Genomic DNA, 19,315 nt, shown 5'->3' with positions numbered 1-19,315 from the left:
GCATCACAGTGATGATCATTCAGAGCAAAGGAGAATGGTTTGCATGCCATCCTAAAAATCCTTCTAGCTTTGTCATAGCTATAGGACTTGAAGGACGAATTAATTCAAAGAAATCCTTTGGTCTGTGTTTCACAGACAGCTTAGACCTTACAAATAGAGGTGGAAGCAGGAAAATTTTATTCCTTTCAATTCTGCATTTCTTAGTGATGAGATCTCTTGAGAAGCATTACAGTGTTTTCAGGCTGCCAGGTAGACATCAGGTAAAACTAGGAAGCTCTAACTTCCTTATTGGAATCACAGTCTGAGCATAAAAGTGATTTAGATGCTTAAATACATTCTCTAAGCACCACTGGGATTCTAGAAAATCACTGTTCTGTTGCAACACCTTCACAAATTTCTACTGTTAGCAAGGCAGAAAACTGCTTAAACATGACCATGTGAAGCAGTTTGGTGACTGATCCACACCTGGACCCGACAGCCTTCAAAAATTAAAAAAAAAAAAAACACCTGTCCATCACCTCAAAAGAGTTCATCAGATAGCTGTCTGCACTGCACTGCCTAGCCCACACAGCAAGCTGGAGGTTCTGTGTTGCTGCCACTCAGCCTAGTAAATCTAGACATTGCTGTAATACTTAGGACATGGTGTTGATTCCCCTGTGTGATTTGCAGTAATGACAACTCAGATCTGCCTCCTCCCAGGACCCTCATAAGATAAGATCCTCAGAGGCAAGTCCTTCTCAGCAGTGCTCATTGAGGCTGTTCTATTCTCTTTAAATCGCTTAAACATTCTTTGGGACAAAGAAAGAGGAGGGATGTGTACAGGTTGGCAACCAGAACAACCCCTAAGAAACCCAATTATTCATTATTGCACACCAAGTTTCCCCTGTATCATTCTGATCATGCCACACTGCAGCCGTTTACCGGGGCCACAAGACATAAGAGTAAAGCAGAAGAAGCACCTGGAGGAAGGCACAGAAGGAGCAGCAAGACACACTCTGCATAACAAGAGCAAGGCTGCATACTTATACTGGCCATCCCAACCAAAGGCAGTGACACCCCAGAGATGCATGGAAACTTAAGGAATGAAGAGGATAGGGAACACTTTCCTTTAGATGCCATAAAACCTACAAACTAGGGTTGAAACTTCACTTGTAAACTTCCTACCTTAATCAATCATAGATGAACTGCACAAAAAATACATAAAAGGCAGGGAAAGGTATGCAGGAAATAGATATCCAAAATAATTTGTTAATCATTTGCCATCTTCTCCTTCTGCAGAGGCAGCTTAACAAAATGTGCAAAAGTCCAGAGAAAGTATGGGGTAGTTTTTCAACCTACTATTCACATAAACTAAGCCAGGATCTGCCAGAAGTAAAACTTCTTTCTTTCAAAGGTTTTTTTAAATAATGCTGTGTTCTTTCCCCTCTTTACTTAGAGAAGGCTCAGATTGATGGATTTGCTGATTTCCAGAGGAATCTTTTGGGTTTTGAACCAGATCCTTATTGCAACTGATAACACACATCAGAAAGCATACAATCATTTTATTCCCATTGGAATACATCAAACGTGTGGAGACTGTTTCCAGCTTTGGCAATAGCTCTGTGCAGTTATGACATCAGCCTCATTATCATGGCTACTTTCATTTGATTCCTTCTAGCCCGCAGGGACAGGGGCCTGGAAGTGGCGGTGTGGGAATGTGCTGCATTCTCTGGAGCCTCACTGATTCCTTCTTTCCAAACTGAGACTTTCACATCTATGCTCAGAAAACCATTTTTTTGCCAAATCTTTAGGCAGATGACCAAGGCAAGACTGAGGGATCCGCACATAGGATCTTTGGAGCATACTTTTAAAAGAAATTTAGTTCTAGCCCTCATGAGTGTGTATTTCACCATGTCAGAGTGAACTAAGTGGGGTGTGACAAACAAATGCTTACTTGTCCATTGCTTTGCATTTCCTTGTGCTCATTTGGATGCTACAATAATAAAAAGCAGACACACTGAATCAAAGAGCATTAGTGGCAGAAGTCTCCAATTCCCTTTCCTATGGGAAAGGAATAAAATAAAAAGCTATTATTCTTTCTATTTATTTGTATTACTTTTTTGACCAGTAAAAATGTAAGATGCAAATCCTGACGTCTGCCATGAATATTCATAAGTCTAAACTGGAGAACAGGTTAATATAAGAGGGTTTTAGATCCTTACTAAAAACTCTAGGGCTCTTACCAGATAGACTCAGGCCAAGATATACAGTCTAAGGAGCTCTTGTGGCTTTGTTTTGATTAAGATAGTATCTAAGTAAATAAATATTCTCACCACCGTGTACCTTGGGGATGAATATCTGGCCTTATAGCCATAGTAAAGGCCCTTAGGTCTGTGCACTGGCCAAACACTGGAATTCCAGACAGATTCAGTGCTCCTTTCCAGGGCAGTCTGAAGGACTTCCTAGAGCTTGAAGAAAAATACTGAGAAAGTTGTTTAGAACTTCCTACAGTTTTTCAAAGATAGTCATAAAAGACTTTGATCATTAAATGAAAATGGATAATATCCCAAATTCACCCAGGGACCACAGCTATAGAATCTCAGGAGACTTTCTACAGTGGGTATATCCTTCCCCATTCAAGGCTTCTGCTTTTTGATACAATCAGTTAATTTGCGTATCTCAAATGCTGACTGGCATACAAAATATACAAGGTACACCAGATAGAAATAAATACATAAAATTTTAGCTCCCTTAATTTTACCAGACAGATTTAATAAATGCACATAACTAATGGGTATATAATGACTTCCTAAACTCCTACTTGTAGATCATGCATTCTATTTCCCAGTACATCTTTTTTTTTTTTTCCAATGAAAAATTAAATTGGAAAGTCAACAAGAAAGAAATCATACTGGGGACGTTTTTCTATCCATTCATTTACATTTTCACTCTTTGCAGAATGTGGGTAGTATATTTTTATGGCATATTTGGTTGCTATTCAAAACATTTTTTTTTTAATTGAATAGTAAAATTATTAGGTGAGTAGAATCCTGTATGCATAATAAGAGCACAATTTAAAGGTGTCCCTAGGCTAATTTATGAAGCACTAAATCAATTGGAAAGCTTTTCCTTTTTCTTAAAGAGGAAACCTGCTTTTTCAGCTGGTTTTATCTGTTTTCATGGTCTGCACATTGATCATAGCCTGGTAGAGTTAGCCAAATGCATATGGGAAAAGAAACATCTGAGAGATGAAACTAATGGTACATACACTCTTTGTTGGTTTGTTTCACTTCACTTCCTAAACGAATTCCCTGTTAACTAGTGCACAAGCCATTAGTGAATAAGGTTCACAGGCACTGACCAGTGTGATAGAGAATACAATTAATGCACAGGAGTTTTGCAAACAGGTATCTGTGATTGCACAAAGACCAGGCTTGTAAGTTAACCTAGTAAAATATTATGTGAAATACCTTTCTTCACAGCCCAGCAAGGATGTGTAGGCACACTAATTTTCCAAAAAGCTATGTGAAAAATGTGCATTCCAGAGTAGGTGTTGCTTTTTCTTACTGTCACTGTGTGAAAATGATCCTTAGTGCACATATACAGACCTCAAAGCACATTACAAAAGCAAGCAGGTAGCACTTTTGCCCATTTGTCTTGATAGTGGACAGAACCACACAGACAGCACAAACTCCCTGGCTCATCCAGCAACAGAGACAAAAACAAAACCCAAGGCTCTTGCCCAGATCAACACATTATTGCCAGCTTTCATTTTGCATTTGTTGATAGTGCTTTACAGAAACATGCTCCAAAGTGATATTTTATCCACAGATAATTTTTACTGATGGCAGTTGCTGGACTTTCCCAGTCAAAAAGTTCTCTGAGGAGAAATAGTCTGCAGTTTATACACTGTTTTACAGATAGCCCTATAAAGATCTTTTGTTCTGGTTTCAAGCATAAGAAGCTACACAGAAAAATTATTGTGTTAACAGGACCTACTCAACAGTTTTGGACTGACTAATATGGGCACTCACCTTACACAAGTAAAAACCTCTTCTTGGGAAAGAGGCAGAAAAGACAGGAGAAATTTCAGTTCATTGAGGGCTATTCTGACACTGTAGCCATTGACTGAGAAAGAAGTTCCTATGTTTTAGTTGTTTTCATCTTTGATTTAAAATGTAATCTGCTCCATTATTATATACTCTCATTCTGGGACATTGAATTAGACCTATTGTGGAAATTCCAAAGTCCAAACACATCAATTGTTAAATTGGTAGTGAATACATCCTAAACTGGTAAAATGGTCCTGATTTTATACAGCAGATCTGCACTAAGGATTCAAAGAGCTAGCATTTGATTCTATGGTCATGTTTTATACCTATCCTTAACTATAAAGAACCTAAGGATTTGCATCTATGTGTTTTTGTCCTTCAGAAGGACAAATTATATTTCCTGTTCATGTAACTATCATGAGTGCTGCATCCCCTACATGACACAGTTTAAAGGGTATAATTAGCAAAATGCAGTCTTTACTTGTCTTAGAGATGCCACCATCTGACGCTGAAAGGCAGAATATTCTATTCTTATATCAGCATTGACAATAGCCAGAATAGCTTGAACTTTACCAGATATCCTGTCCCAAGAAGCTGTCTTTCTAATATAGGATTTTTTACTCCTGTTATTTATAGGAAGAATATATCATTTGAACTTTTTAAAATACCTTGCAGCATTTTAGGTTCAAAAACTGAGATGATATATATTTTTCCATTTGGAATACATATTTTTCCTCTATTATTTTTATTTGAAAGAAAGTTGTATTTATATAGTTGGCTTTGTCTCTCTGATACTCTCTTCTTTACAACTATGTAATATCCACACCAAAGGCTGTTGAACCAGCTGCTTAGTAGTTCCTCAAAGTAGTTCCTTCAATTACTTTGAAAAATCTCTTCCAAGATGCCCTGCCCTAAACTCTCCATAATCAGAGCAGCCGTAGAAAATTGTGATATAGAAGTCCTTAAAAGTGCAATATGCAATCCAATATTTCATCTGCATGTGTACATTAGATTATTTTAAGGTAGGTGTTGAAACCCTCAGGCAGCATGTTGGACTGGGTGAACAGTCAGGGCTACTGGATTCACCACAGGAGAAGGCAAATTGGAAAAAGAGAATTTATCATAGGATTTAATGACATTAGCATGCCATTCCAGTGACACTGAGGAGGTGTGAGATCTATTCCACAGGCTGGAGATGAAATGGGCAGGGAGATAAATGTCCCCTTAATTCAACAGACATGGAGTTTATTTTACCAGTTGGAAGTAACTGGGCTCTTTGAAGGCAAACAGGACAAACATACATGCACTACTTTAAGATCTACTAAACCCTTTCTGAGGGCATAAGCACAGCTCCTGTCTCATGCTGGCCTCATTTGCATGACTGAAATTCATCCCAAACACACCACACAAAATACTGCAGAATTTCTGTTTCTGCAAGAAGAAAAAAGGACTGCTCCTAATGTTTTATTAAAGTCTCGTAATTCTGAACTAATGTGGTGCCATTTTATATGTGTTGGCAATATCCTCATGAATACCTGTGACAAGCGTCATTAACATAAAATACAAAGTGGAATTGGGCATGATTTAAAATTTAGACACGCACTTGCCACATTTAAAAATGTACTTCACAGATATATTTTTAAACCATGTATTTTTCAAAAACAAGTCAATTCAATGCCTTATATTTTGAGTTTTAATTCCAATCAAGCTAATTTCTAGTCATCATGAACACATACCTGCCAGTAATGAAGGTTGCTTAATTAGGTCCAGATAAAATAGCTACAATTCTGTTTCTGATCCACCTGTCAAAGCAAATCAGTCTTTTACATGACTTTAAAAAAAACAAATTAGACTAGCTGATGATTTTTTGAATATTCAAATAGACATACTGAAGATAAATTCAAACCAAACTTGTGACTGAACAAAAGCCTGGAACGTGACCCCAAAGATGAAGAGATCTTGTTCTGCCAGAAGCAGATTTCCAAGCTTGGCATTTGAGGATTATGAAGCCAAGGACAGAGTGCTAGAAAAGTGCTACTGGAAAGGACAGCAATGACTTCCACAGCTTAGGGCAAGGTAACAATTTCAATACTCTGTAAAATTAAACACAAATAACTATGTTAAAGGTCCTGCTTAACACCCCAAAGCCAGGTGAATTCAGAACAGACATGTCCAACTCATAGTTTTATGGGAAAAAACTCCAAGTTTTCTGTTCCTTCTACTGTTACAGAAACAAGTAGAAAATCTAAAAAGCTTGATAGGCTTGAATGCTAAATAATAATTTCTTTTTCATTGGATTGTAAAATGGGCTGGTATAGGCTGTATACAAAAACATTTACTGGTAGGCAGATGGCAACAAAAATTGACTGTCACAAATGGATTTGACATATATGATGTTAATTAAAACAACTTAGTACAGCTCTGAGAAATAGCTAGTAATTTCTTAATACTATAGGAGCTCAACCAACAATCTCCAGAATTGTAAGATTAGGCATAAGTGCTAGGCAACAGACTAGAGAGAAAAAACAGTGATTAAAAGAACCTCTCAGGCACAAACTCTTAACATCTAGAACACAAAAAGGGTAACTCAAATTTTAATATAGAAATTATCTACTATCTGGTATGCAAATCAGACATGTGCTTGCTGTTTCTGTGCTTACTGTGTACTCAATCCATTAAGTGAGAAGTCACCAAAAACGGCAGGGTTTCATGTGGTTTTTATCATTTGAGCCTACCAGTTACTCTGCTTAGATGATGCTTCTCTTATTCTTTGTTTCCCTATCAGAGCAGTTCTACTGATGTTACTTATTAGAGCACTAAATTTTCTCCAGTCATTTATGCAGACTGCATTGGCAATTGTGCCTTCTAGATGATGAACTTTTTGATTTTGATTGATTTATAATTTGTTTAGATTGGACATTTTTTGATTTGGCTTTCCAAATCCAGTGAGTGTCAAATGATACTATCAGTGTATGCACCGATTTCTTACCTTACATAGATAATTCCTGTAAAATACAGTTATGGTAGAAAGAGTGCACAGTTGTTATAAGTGTGTCAGTTTCCATAATGTTAGGGGGTTTTAATTCTTTTCTCTATGAATAAAATGCAGACCAAATAAAGTCATAGTTTTTCCATCTCCCCCATCACATTCATATGAGGAAGTTATGAGTATCAAAGTCTCAAAATCTACTCATGTTTATTTTGTTAGTCTCTCCACTTCACTGAAAGGAAACTGGTTAGATGATGCATCTGATTTGAATCTCACAATCTCATTTTGTGAAAATAGCAATGCATGAACTTGTTATGCCTACATATTGCAAACAATTTAACAGGTCCTCCTTGAAATGAGGATATGACTTTTTTCACCCTCAGCTTATTTTGCTCCGGTTATAAATGGAACAAATTAAGATCATGAGGCAGAGGATGAGATTTTTTTATGATGTCATTAGGTCTCAGCTTGGGAAGACCTGAGCATAGACTTGGTTGCCAAACTAAGGAAAGGAATTCCACAAGTGATTCATACTCACTTGCCTTACCTAGAATACATGCTGTTCTTTCTAGTACCAGATGCCCAATATTACCTCTTATTTTTGCAGTTCTGAAATCACAGTTTGACATGGCCCTGTCTGTATCTGTGAGAAGGAGAGGCAGCTATAGGCTGCTGGCTATTTAACAAGGCTGTTAAAAAGGGTTGTTTTAACCTGGGCATTTGTACCCAATCCACTCCTGAGGCTGTATATAACCGCCATATCTACAAGACTTACAGATGCCTGTCTTTCACTGTTACCTTCACCGTACTTAAACGGGATTGTATTGAGCTATTTTATTTGTGTGCTTTTTTTCCTCTAGATCAGAAGTAGATGATACTTACACAACTGCAGCATTGTTTCAGAATATATCATATATCATATATTACTGCACTTTGAGCCTGCAATATATTGCAAAACTCCTAAAAAATAAAAAATATAAAACTGGATTTTTACTTGCCATTTTCCAGAAACAAATAGAATCACAGAATCATAGATTATCCTGAGCTGGAAGGAACCCACAAGGATCATCAAAGTCCTACTGGTTCTGTACAGGCCAGCCCCAAGAATTCCACCGTACACCCAAGAGCTTTTCCCAAATGCTTCTTGCACTCTGCCAGGCTAGTGCTGTGACAACTGCCCTGGGGACCTGTTCCAGTGCCCAAACACCCTCTGGGTGAAGGACCCTTTCCTGATATCAAACATAAACCTCCCTTGACTCAGCTTCATGCTGCTCCTCCTCCCCTCACAAGGAAGTTGTAACTGCAGCGAGGGCTCCCCTCAGTCTCCTCCAGGCTGAACAGACCCAGTGCCCTCAGCCCCTCCTCACACAGCTTCCCCTCAAAGCCCTTCACCACCTTTGTTGCCCTCCTCTGGACATTCTCTAATAGCTTTATTGTCTTCTTATATCGTGGTGCCCAAAACTGTCCCCAGAATTCGAGGTAAAGATGTTGCAGTGCAGAGCAAAGAAGTACAATCACCTCTCTTTCCAGACTGGCAATGAATCATCTGCTACATAATCATCACTGCTTCTTTGCAAATCCTGAAGTCTGGATTAAAGGTGTTAAGAATACTGGCTGGTGGTAGATTATTTAAGCTCACACTTTGCAGACAGGTGCACTCAAATTATCAACTATATGACCTAGAAAGGTTTCTACCACAAGCAGCAATGAAGACCACATGAGATGCCACTAACTCTACTGACATTTGACCAGTCTAAACTGGTTGATAAAGGAAGCATGTTTATTTATTTGACTTCTATTTACTATAAAAACTGCTATTCAGGATTTTGCTAATTTCTCTCCAAATTTCTGCTTCTCCGCAGGTCACTGTCTACAGAGAGCCTGCCTTTTTAAGGTGTTTTATGTCATTTGCCAGTCATTAGGATGATATAGTTACTTGCTTATCCCATCAGAACTGGGTTTTCCACCTCTTTATGATGTTGTGTGCTCCAATTAATTTTTATTTCATCTCTCAACTAGCTTTAGTATATGTGGCAAAATGTTTTGCCAGTTTTACACCCTTCATCAGAACAAAACTCAGTTTGTCAGTGCTTATCTGTGCTGTAAAAGGGGCAAAACCCTATGACTTACATTGTAAGCCTGCCTCTTCAGAGTACTCAAAATCATGCATTTAAAACATGCTTTCAACAAGCCAGTAAGTATTGTACCTTTTTCCCCAGCTGCAGAGAGCAGGGAGGTGAGGCACTTCACTGTAAAATGGCACATACATTTTGTACATCTCATGTTTTAATGCTGTTAGTTCAAAGCATTGAATTAAATTGAGGAAGGTTAATGACAGGTTTCAGTCACGATTGCAGTGACCATGATGAAGGAAAGGGGCAAGAGAATGGCAGTTTTAACAATTAAACCCCCTCAACACATTGCTTTAACATTACTGCCACAACACAGTGAAATGCCACAGTTAATCAGATCACAGTTACTGCCAATGCTCTTGACTAAGTTCTTGTGATTCCCCTGTTGGGATGTTCTACAAGATGATCATGTTCTTCATTAATGCCGAGTAAAGGTAGATGCCACACAAATTAGTATCCTTAATTGTTTATGGTTATAAATAGAGGAGATATTTTATTTTCATTCTAATTTTAAATTTGTATTATAAATACATAAAGTACATAAATCAAATCCCTGTTCCCCTATAAATCTCATTTTCCACAAAATAGAAGGCTACCCTGCAGCCATGTTGTACAGTACAAGGCTTCCAGTATATGCTGGAAGTATTTTGCTTACCTCACTAAATACCAGAAGCATGTCTGTCACTAGATCAGTCAGTAACATCTTTTTGCTTCAAATACCTATTTCTTTGCCTCTATTAAGTTGCAAGCAAACATCTGACTGGTTGAAACCTCCTGCAGGGTCTCATCACATTTTAGGATTGGCCCTTTCACCATATAAATTCAACCCCAAATTCAACCCCAATGTATTTCTAGTGCTAGCACATCAGAGGAATAATTATTCTATAAAGGGCTCACTTTTTGCTGTAGTATGCTCTCATGTCCTCACTGAGAAAAGGAAATCAAGAAGCCCAGGCTTGCAGAGGAATAAAGACAGTATTGGCCAGCAGGAACAGCATTAGATGTGGATGTACTAGACCCTAGTTCAAGTCACTGTTTCCTCTGTGCTTTGAGCAACTTAGTGAGATTATTTCTATAGGATTAAGAGCACTTACAACTACAACTCCAGGATATTTCAGAGCTAAACAACTAAAAGATTTTGGCCTATTTAGATGCATTAATAACACAAACTTCCCCAAGGCAAAGAACTTCTTCAGGTTATACTAAAACTAGAAAAAAGACATAGGAAATAGAAAACATCTTCTACAATTTCACTCATTGCTCATCTTAAAAACTTCTATTAGCAATATTATTTACATGTTATATCAATATTCTGAAAACAAAGAAAAAAGCACCTTGTGTCAGGGAGGAGCACATGTGCTCCCTTTAGCAGCAGGTGGTAAGCCATGTGTGAGGTGGGGACTGCTGAACTATAGTAAGGCTCTGGAAGATGCAGGAGCAAAGCTTTCCAAGTTCTCAGTGCCAGCCTTGTGAGCTCACCTCCCTGCAGCAGAGATGTGTGCAACAGGCTCCTGCACATGAAGGCAGGCTCACACACCTCACTAGTCTGAAAATACTGCTGGGGACTATGGCAGGTGAGAGAAGATCTCTCCCAACTCTGGAGTAGGGGCTTCCAAAAGAGGGGTAGAGCAGATCCTTTGGGGACTGCAAAATCCTAAACAGCTGCAACTGAAATCTATCAGAACACTTTTATCAGAACACTACATGAGTAAAAGTGGTTATAGTATTATGATAAATAGGAAGAGGAATAATTTGCATCACTTACGAGAATAGTGTCTGATAAAGGTTGCTAGTCTCTTCTTTATCTAGTAGGGGGGAGTTGTGGCCTTTACAGTTTAACAGCTATTAATTTGAGGAAATAGGTAATGGAAAGGTTAAGGAAAGGTTTTGATCATAATTGTGATGACGATGACCTAACAGAAAGCAAGGGAATCTTGCAATTAAAAAGGATCCCCAAAATTCTATTTATCCATTGCCAGAACACAAAGAAATGCCACCATTAATTATACACCACATTGATTACTAAAAAAGTTGTCATGTGTCCCTTTGACACACCAATCACTTGAATGGTGGTATTATACCATTATCCATCAATATCCATCCTCTACAACCTTCAGTTATTGGTGCCATATGCTATGGCTCAAAATGCTGAGCACATAGTTTGTGTAGACTTGAAGCAGAAAAATCTGATTGAAATCTGTGACTTGGATCTTTATCCTATAATACAGAGCAGAACCCTCCTCTTTGTTCATAAAAATATGCACCTATAAAATAATGTATGTACTGTCTGCTGAATATTCTCTACTATTCATGAAGTTAAAATTAACTCCTTATTTTAATTGCTTATCAGTTCCATAAGCATAATTCCCATGATTTAACCTGCTTTCATGGGGATCTGCTACCTTTCCATATAGAACTTCACATTTTTATGAATTTTTTCTGTTTAAAATGTATATGTATGTAAATTGTTATGCATCTGAGCCTTTCACATCAGAGGTACACTATAAATACTAAATCAACGTGAAAAACATAATGTCTGCTTTAACTTGACTTGATTATGTCTAAATATGAAAAAATAAATTAGCATTTTACTCTATTTTTAGTTGTCTTCATTGTATTATACTGTGTATTTGCTTCAAGTGTGTAGATTAGCCCCTCTCCCAAATATTTCATATAGGTTTATGTTAATAAAGTGTAACTTAAAACAACACAAGGGAGTAGGAAGAGAAAGTCAGTTGTCTAATTCAGATGTTCCTTAACTAAAGGACAAATATGCTGGAAACCTTGGGATACTGAGTTTTGTCTTCTCTCAGAACAGACCTACCTATTGCAGCTGGCAAATGTAGTACAAGTTGTATTTTAAAAAGGCTGAGACAATACAAAGCTTTCTTCTAATTTAGATTACATTTTTGCTCATGTTTTCCATAATTTATTATTGATTACTCTTAGATTTATTACCTATATTTTAGCTAGTGATTCAACCAATTTTAAAAATAAAGCAAATAAAGCTACAAATTGCTGCAATTCAGCAATTGTGCCAAAGACCATTTTTCTTGTCCATGGACGTGATTGACATAGGAATGTGACTCAGGAAGAAAACATTATTAATATGAAGAAAAGTTACAACTTTTGAATTATGTTGGCTTGCCTTAGAAGTAATTTCCTGGGTTATATCTGCATTGCATATTCTGATTAGTATATATAGATTCTCTTTACACATTTTATCTTCTTTAATAATTTTTCTAAATGCAGAAGAGGGGAAAATAAAGACATATTATTAATAAACAAGCAATTAAACAGGTTAGGGCAACAATGCAATGCTGGTCATTCAGGAACCCTGTGCTAATTTTAATTAGCTACTTTCCCTTGCTTTCAAATGTAATTAAAGCAGCTTAGTTGTGCTCAGTGATGCAAACCACCTTATTTAATCACTAACATTATTTCCCTGAACTATTAATGATTTTCAAAATGCTTGTTTATGCAGAATTAGAACAGTAATTATCTTACCAGTTAATTTTGTACCTTCACATTTCACACCTCGCTCAAACGTCATTCATTTACCATAGCCTTTCTGTCAAAACAAAGAAATGCTTGTTCTAAATGTGCTTCTGACTGCCAAATTGAAAGCCAAGTTTTGTAACACTAATAAAGTAGCTCCCAAGTGAAACAGGTGTAGTAATTTAGACCCTTCCTGTCTTAAGCTTGCACGTACATGCTATGTCTTTTCTTTATTAGCTTTAAAATGAGAGCTTGGTGTGCAAAATAAGCTATTTAATTCAGACTTGTGGAGCAGAATATAATCTTTAATTTAAACTAGAGCCGTAAAAAAAGGCCTTTAATTTTAACTGGCATGTGCGTGTGAATTTGAATTAATAATCCAGAAAATTGAAACTGTTTTGCTGCTGTTGCTGGATAGTGACTGTTCTTCACATGCCCTTAGTTTTCACTCACTCCATTTGTCTCTCCCAAGCTTTGCCTAGTGCTTATTTCAGGATGTTGCTGTCTTACAGAAAGTGGAATTCTTATAAAAAACAAAAAAACTCAGTTGATTGAATTATTGCAAAAACATATTTTGTTGAAAGAAATTCTTATGTCTGTATATTTCAGTTTACAAAAGGAATATAATTGGTATATTCATTACATCTATTTAAGGCAGAATTTAATTACACCATGAATTCATACTTCATAAATCATCAGATTTTTTTCCCTGTTATTTCTTTTAGTGTAAGTTCACAAACAATTGTGGCCTTATAATCACAAAATACAACAGCCTTACAATCAGCAAATAACTCTTTCTCCTAACTCTTATGAGAAAGGGAAGTCTTCCCTATTACCAGGAAAACTAAGCAACTGCCTAAAGTCATTAAAATAAAAGTGTGGCAGAACTAGAAAAGAGAAAACTCCATCTTTCAGCTGCTCTGAACAGTCTCTGAGGCCTCACACACTTATCCCAAGTTGTGCAGCAAGTTCTGGTGGTGAGCACTAATTGCTGCTCTTGCAGGAGATGGTTTGTGGACTATATGAGCAGCCTATGAAGAGTCATTCTGACTGTCCCCTTTTTGCCACATCAGACTAAACATCTATCTGTGTAATCCAATTCAATCCACAAAACTAGAAGACAGCTAAAAATCCTCCCATGAGGCCTATCCTGTATACATTGCATCACATTGGGTAGCACAAATACACATCTGGCAAAATTCCTTCTGAAGGGGACAAAAAAGACTGGATTTGATGCAATGCTTGTACTGCTGACATAATTTTTTACAGGAAACATAATTGCAAACAGAGTATATAATCTCAGCTTTTAAAGGCTTGTTAATGCAATTAAATTTAAACACAAAAGCAGTGACTTTGACCTCCACTGGACCCCTTTAAAGAGTAAAGGTACCCGTGTAAGACAAAGGGATAGCTGGATGGACACCTAAGAGGCCAACAATAATTTTGCATGTGTTCATTACAGGTATGGAATCACTACAGTCAAGATTTTAAATACTACATCACATTTTGGAAGTATTCCTTCAAAATACATTATAAATCATATAAAAGAAAGCAAATCAATATGCAAAGAAACTGTTTTAGTCAAAAAGCCATATTTTGTCTAAAGGCTTTACATGTACCCTGACAAAGTAGTCATATTTTAATATATTTAAATGTATTATATTTTTCCAGAGATTCTATAAATTTAAGACAGCTAAAATTATTTCAATATTTTCAGAATGCCCAAGATTCATGGTCTCCTGGCAACTAGCAATCACATGGCTGGAGAGGTTTTGGCCTACTGTTACAATGCTGTTATATGTTTGGTTGATGATTTATTCAAACCCAGTTGCAAACCTGCTGTTAGCTCCCTCATCGCTTTAATGCAGCCAGTCTACCATTCATAACTGTCAAGAACCAATTCATTGGGACTTGAGCTTATTAAGCACCCAAAGTGTGTGCTGAACATACTCAGTTTTGTGTCTCAGAATGTGAATAAACACTACCTTTTCCATCCATTTGAATTGAATCTCTGATGTTTTTAACACCATGCATTATTTTAATCTTGTTATCAGCATACTCAGCCATGAACTCCAAAGAATCCATTGTGCACAGCCTGGTGTTAGCAGGTGTCAGTAAAGCCTGGCAACCTCATGTCTAACAGGGCGCAGGCACAGAGGGAGAGGGTGGTTTAACACACTGTGCTTGCAAAAAGTTACTGTAGGCACAGAGTATGAGCTTTATAATATCCCACAGAAACAGGAAGGACAAGCTCATGGATACAGCACAGTACTTGGAGAAACAATAATGGACTTACTTTCTTAAATACTGCTTTATTTGAAAGGAGAAAGATGGCTCTGGCAATTAAAGGAGTAATCGCAGTGGATATTTACCCTATTGAGGACAATATATCAATTCTCTTGGCCAAACACGCCAACTGTATATATAATATAAAGAGGAAATGGGTTTTAAAAATAAACTATTACTTAACAAGTTCATTTATATTTTAATCTAACTCAGTTAATCCAATAGTCTCAAAAAGGCATATTTGAATTGCAACTTTAATACTTTTTCATGTTGAATAACATGGTAATATGATTTTTCTCCATTCTATACACATAAAGAACATTCTAAAATGTGTAGCCGCAATTACACAGTAACAGTGTGCATGATACTTAATGCTAGACTGGGAATAGAACTAGTTCAAACCATTTGGTTTAAAACAATCATAAACAACCATTTTAACATAATGATTCTGGTATAATATGCTTTGCTTAAATTTTAAGAATTGCAGCGGGGGAAAAGATAACATTCTGAGCACTAATTTAATTTAAGTTAGGACTACTGTAGAATTCAAGTTCTGACCAAATAACAATTAAATAAATTTCGAGCTGTTTTTTGGGTTTTTTTGGTTTGTCTTTGTTCTGACACATAGGACTCGGATTTCTTGAAAAGGATATTATTATAAAAGTGTCAGCAAGAATAATTGGAGGGTCAAGAGGTTTTTCCTTGAGTGTTTACTGATGTTGTGCCCATCCCATCAAGAATTTCAGAAGAGGAATAAAATGGCACTCTATCTTCTGGACAGCTTGATGTTTGTCTTTGCTGTCAAGCAAAAGGGGATGCAATTCCATTTATACCGAGAAGATTAGAATAATGCAGAAAGTATGACAGAACAATTCACAACCATATCACACAAGTCATATCACACATTGAGGGGTCTAGACTCCTTTAGTACATAGAGACTGACACACAGGGCCCTAATGAATCAAGGTTGTTCACTAATAGCAAATGTAACTTCTTACCAGCTCTTCATGTTTTCATGAAGAATTTAACAGAAATAACTTCTTAAAATTACTCAAAATCATCACAACATCAGTTAACTACACTACACCTTAACCTGATGCTGTGAACAGAACAGGTCTCTGTGTACATTCAGGAGTGGCTGCAACAGGACTATTATGCATTGCACATGGAAGTCCTTGTGGGAAAAACCTTTCCAGAACTATTGGCAGAGTCATGGCAGAGGAGTATGAACATATATATACTTTATTCAAAAGAGCAATTGCCCTAGAAAATTAATCATCATTCCTTTTCTACAAGACTTCCAGTTCAAACTCATGGCTTTCTTTAACATGAACACAATGGACACAATACTCAAGGCTGTTACACTTGTTTTGTGGCAATGTAATGCAATGAAATTTAACTAGCCATTAACTGGCAAATATATAAAATATTTGGGCTTTACCTTTAAATAAAGTTTACTGCTGCTCCAAGATAATCAAAATCTTCTGCGAACTTGGAGGAAACTTTAAAGAAATTTCATCTCTATTTCTATTTTCATCACTGCCTATAGAAATACCTATTCTCTGGGAAAGTCAAGGTGCTATGCAACACTCATGTGACCTCTTTCAATGTATTACACTGAATACAGTTCATTTTTCAGATGTGTGAAGCCATTGACTACTGTCTTACTCTTCCTGAATATTTAATGATTACTCAGATTAAACTTTTGGTAGAACCAATACTGATTACCTTTTTTTGCCATGATCATGTCTATAGATGTGATAAAGTTTTCATGGAATAATGGCTGGATGTTTGCACCCAACTTTTCACACCGCCAGTCTGATGACAAACACACAGAAACACCTGAGTCTAACTTGCTCTGTACCAAACTGTCATTGTATCTTATCTTCCCTCATCAGATACTCGGATCTGTTCATTAATGCCGTGTATACATCTGCCCCCAAGTATAGGAACGCGATGAAATGAACGAAACAAAAAATGATGGGTGGTAGTAGTAGTTTCTAGTCTCCAAATTATTTAACCATTTCTTTCTCAGAGAATTAATCTGGAAGAAGTAATCAACAGTTAAATTTATCAAGGAATGCCATCAGGGAAGGGAGGAAAAGAAGCTCAACAGGCCAACAAGTGCAGCTTTGCATTTTGGAGAAGGGTCCAATATAAATAAGGAATAACCTATATATTTCTGTATAGCCTGTTTCTTAAAATTATGACAATTACACAGCCTCCTAAAACAACTGCTCCTCCCCCAATTAGCATAAGAAAATGAAAGATTGCTTATTTCTTGATCTGTTATACAAATTCATTTTCCTATTACCCTGCACTTAGTGAACATAGGGAAAAACTGGTCACTATCTTATTCGTAGCAATCTTTTAGAACTTATAATATTCACCCCTCAGTCTTCTCCTAGCTAGATAAATCCAGGAGTTTCAAGAGGGCTTGTTTGTTCTGTTTTACAAGTCTTTATCTTGACCAAAACTCAGGCAGAATATTGAATCTCAGGTCTAACACTTCAAGGAGTAATCTTCTGCCAGATTTTAAATCTGAGGGTCCTGATCATGTATCATGTAATTAAACCCGGGGGCGCGGGGGGGGGGGGGGGGGGGGGGGGGGGGCAGGGGGGAGTTTCCCCCAATACTTAACAAGATCTTTAGACTTCTACAGCTAATCTTCTGAATGCTTGCAAACTCTTCTCAACTGATGTCAGCCATCTGGGTCATCATTTCTTACACTACAATCTCCATATTTTAAGCATTTAAATGACATTTTAAAATACGGGGAGGAGGCTTTTATTTCAATCACAGATCAGATCACAGTTCTTTTGTGAATGAAGTAAGTGAATGTAAGTGAAATGAAAGGCAAGGGATCCTTCATCTGCCTTAAAAACTGATGAAAGAAGATACAAATTAAGAGGAAAGTGAGGTCATCAACATGCAGAATGCCAGGAAATACAATGCCAAAACCACCTTTAAAAACTGTCCATAAGACTAATCATAAACACAGCCAGTTAAATTTCCCACAGAACTTTCAAAGGCAGGAGGACGACACAAGCCAGGTAACAGTGACTAGTAGTTTTGCATTTATGTAAAATCTGAACTCTCAACTCTCATATAATATGTTTGTGTACTGGAGGAAAAAAAAAATTAGTTCTTCCCTTACTCTTCCATAATTGAAAACCTAACAAGACAATTTATATGAATTTTGAAGGTTTGGTTACTTAACACTGCTAATTGTACCTCAGAGCTTTGGGTTTCCACAGAGGCTCAAATACACACAAGGTCTGAATCTCCTTCCTTTGTAGGATATGCTCCAGAGAAGATACCTTCCTCCCTTGTAGATCTCAGACCACATAGCCATGGCCTTTGGCTCTGCCTAGCTAGTTTTTTGTCATGCATTCTCACTTTTCATCTATTTGCAAGAAGGTGAGTTTTACCAACTCAAGATCCACAAAAGCAGTGTGACAGATTGCTAGTATTTCCACATCCTTCCCCCTGAAAGAAAGACCTTAAAAAAACCTTTTAATCTGTAAAATATCTACCCCATTCTTTGCAAGTGTATTTCCGCATTTCTTAAAAAAATTGTATTCTGACATGAGGTTAGGTGTGAAAGAACATCATAAGCAGAGCATAGTTAATACCAACTTTAAATATGAAGAGACACCTCTGCTTTATTAAAAAGAACAACTACATTTGGTCACCCACACATGATGGTGGGTAGGGAAGATTCCTCACTCAGGCAATTTCAAAGGCAAAACTATGACAAATTTTTTCCAACTTCTACACAAAAATCCCAAAGAGATTAAACCATTCATCAGGGATGGAGGAATATTTGTCTACTGCCTGTATGTATCAAAGGAGTTTTCTTCATTAGTGTAATGAACAATGAGACTGGAATCAGTGCACACATTCAGATTAAATGGGTCACTTGATTTGCCTGCTCCCTTGCAAAAAGGGACATTCAGCACCTCTGTTCACTGCTTAGGTCTCATTGGGAGAATGGATAAATGCTCCAGAGCACTTGTACAGGTCTCTCTCTCTGTCTTGTGCATTCAACCTCCATGCTCAGAATCTCTGCCAGCTTAGATGAAACCCGTAATATTTTTGTAACTATTGTGTTTTGACAGTGTCAGAGTTAAGTGATGTAATAGGTAGGAAGCAGAGAGCCTCATAAATCGTATTAAAAGTTAAAGTTTCAGTGCAATAGCCAAAGGTGCATGAGGTAATGTATCCACAGTTCTCAATCACAGCCTCCTTTATTATGGCCTATTTCCACCAGTCCAATCTGAAATGAATGCATTAGGTTTTGTGTTCTTTGCACAGTTGCTGCCAGCATCAGTCTGCCCTTCCTCCTGATTTCCTTGGTAGTTTGGGAGCCTAAGGGA

This window comes from Oenanthe melanoleuca, chromosome 8, assembly GCF_029582105.1.
Source record: "Oenanthe melanoleuca isolate GR-GAL-2019-014 chromosome 8, OMel1.0, whole genome shotgun sequence".
In the NCBI taxonomy this organism is placed as follows: domain Eukaryota; kingdom Metazoa; phylum Chordata; class Aves; order Passeriformes; family Muscicapidae; genus Oenanthe; species Oenanthe melanoleuca.
This window is presented reverse-complemented; position numbering follows the sequence as displayed.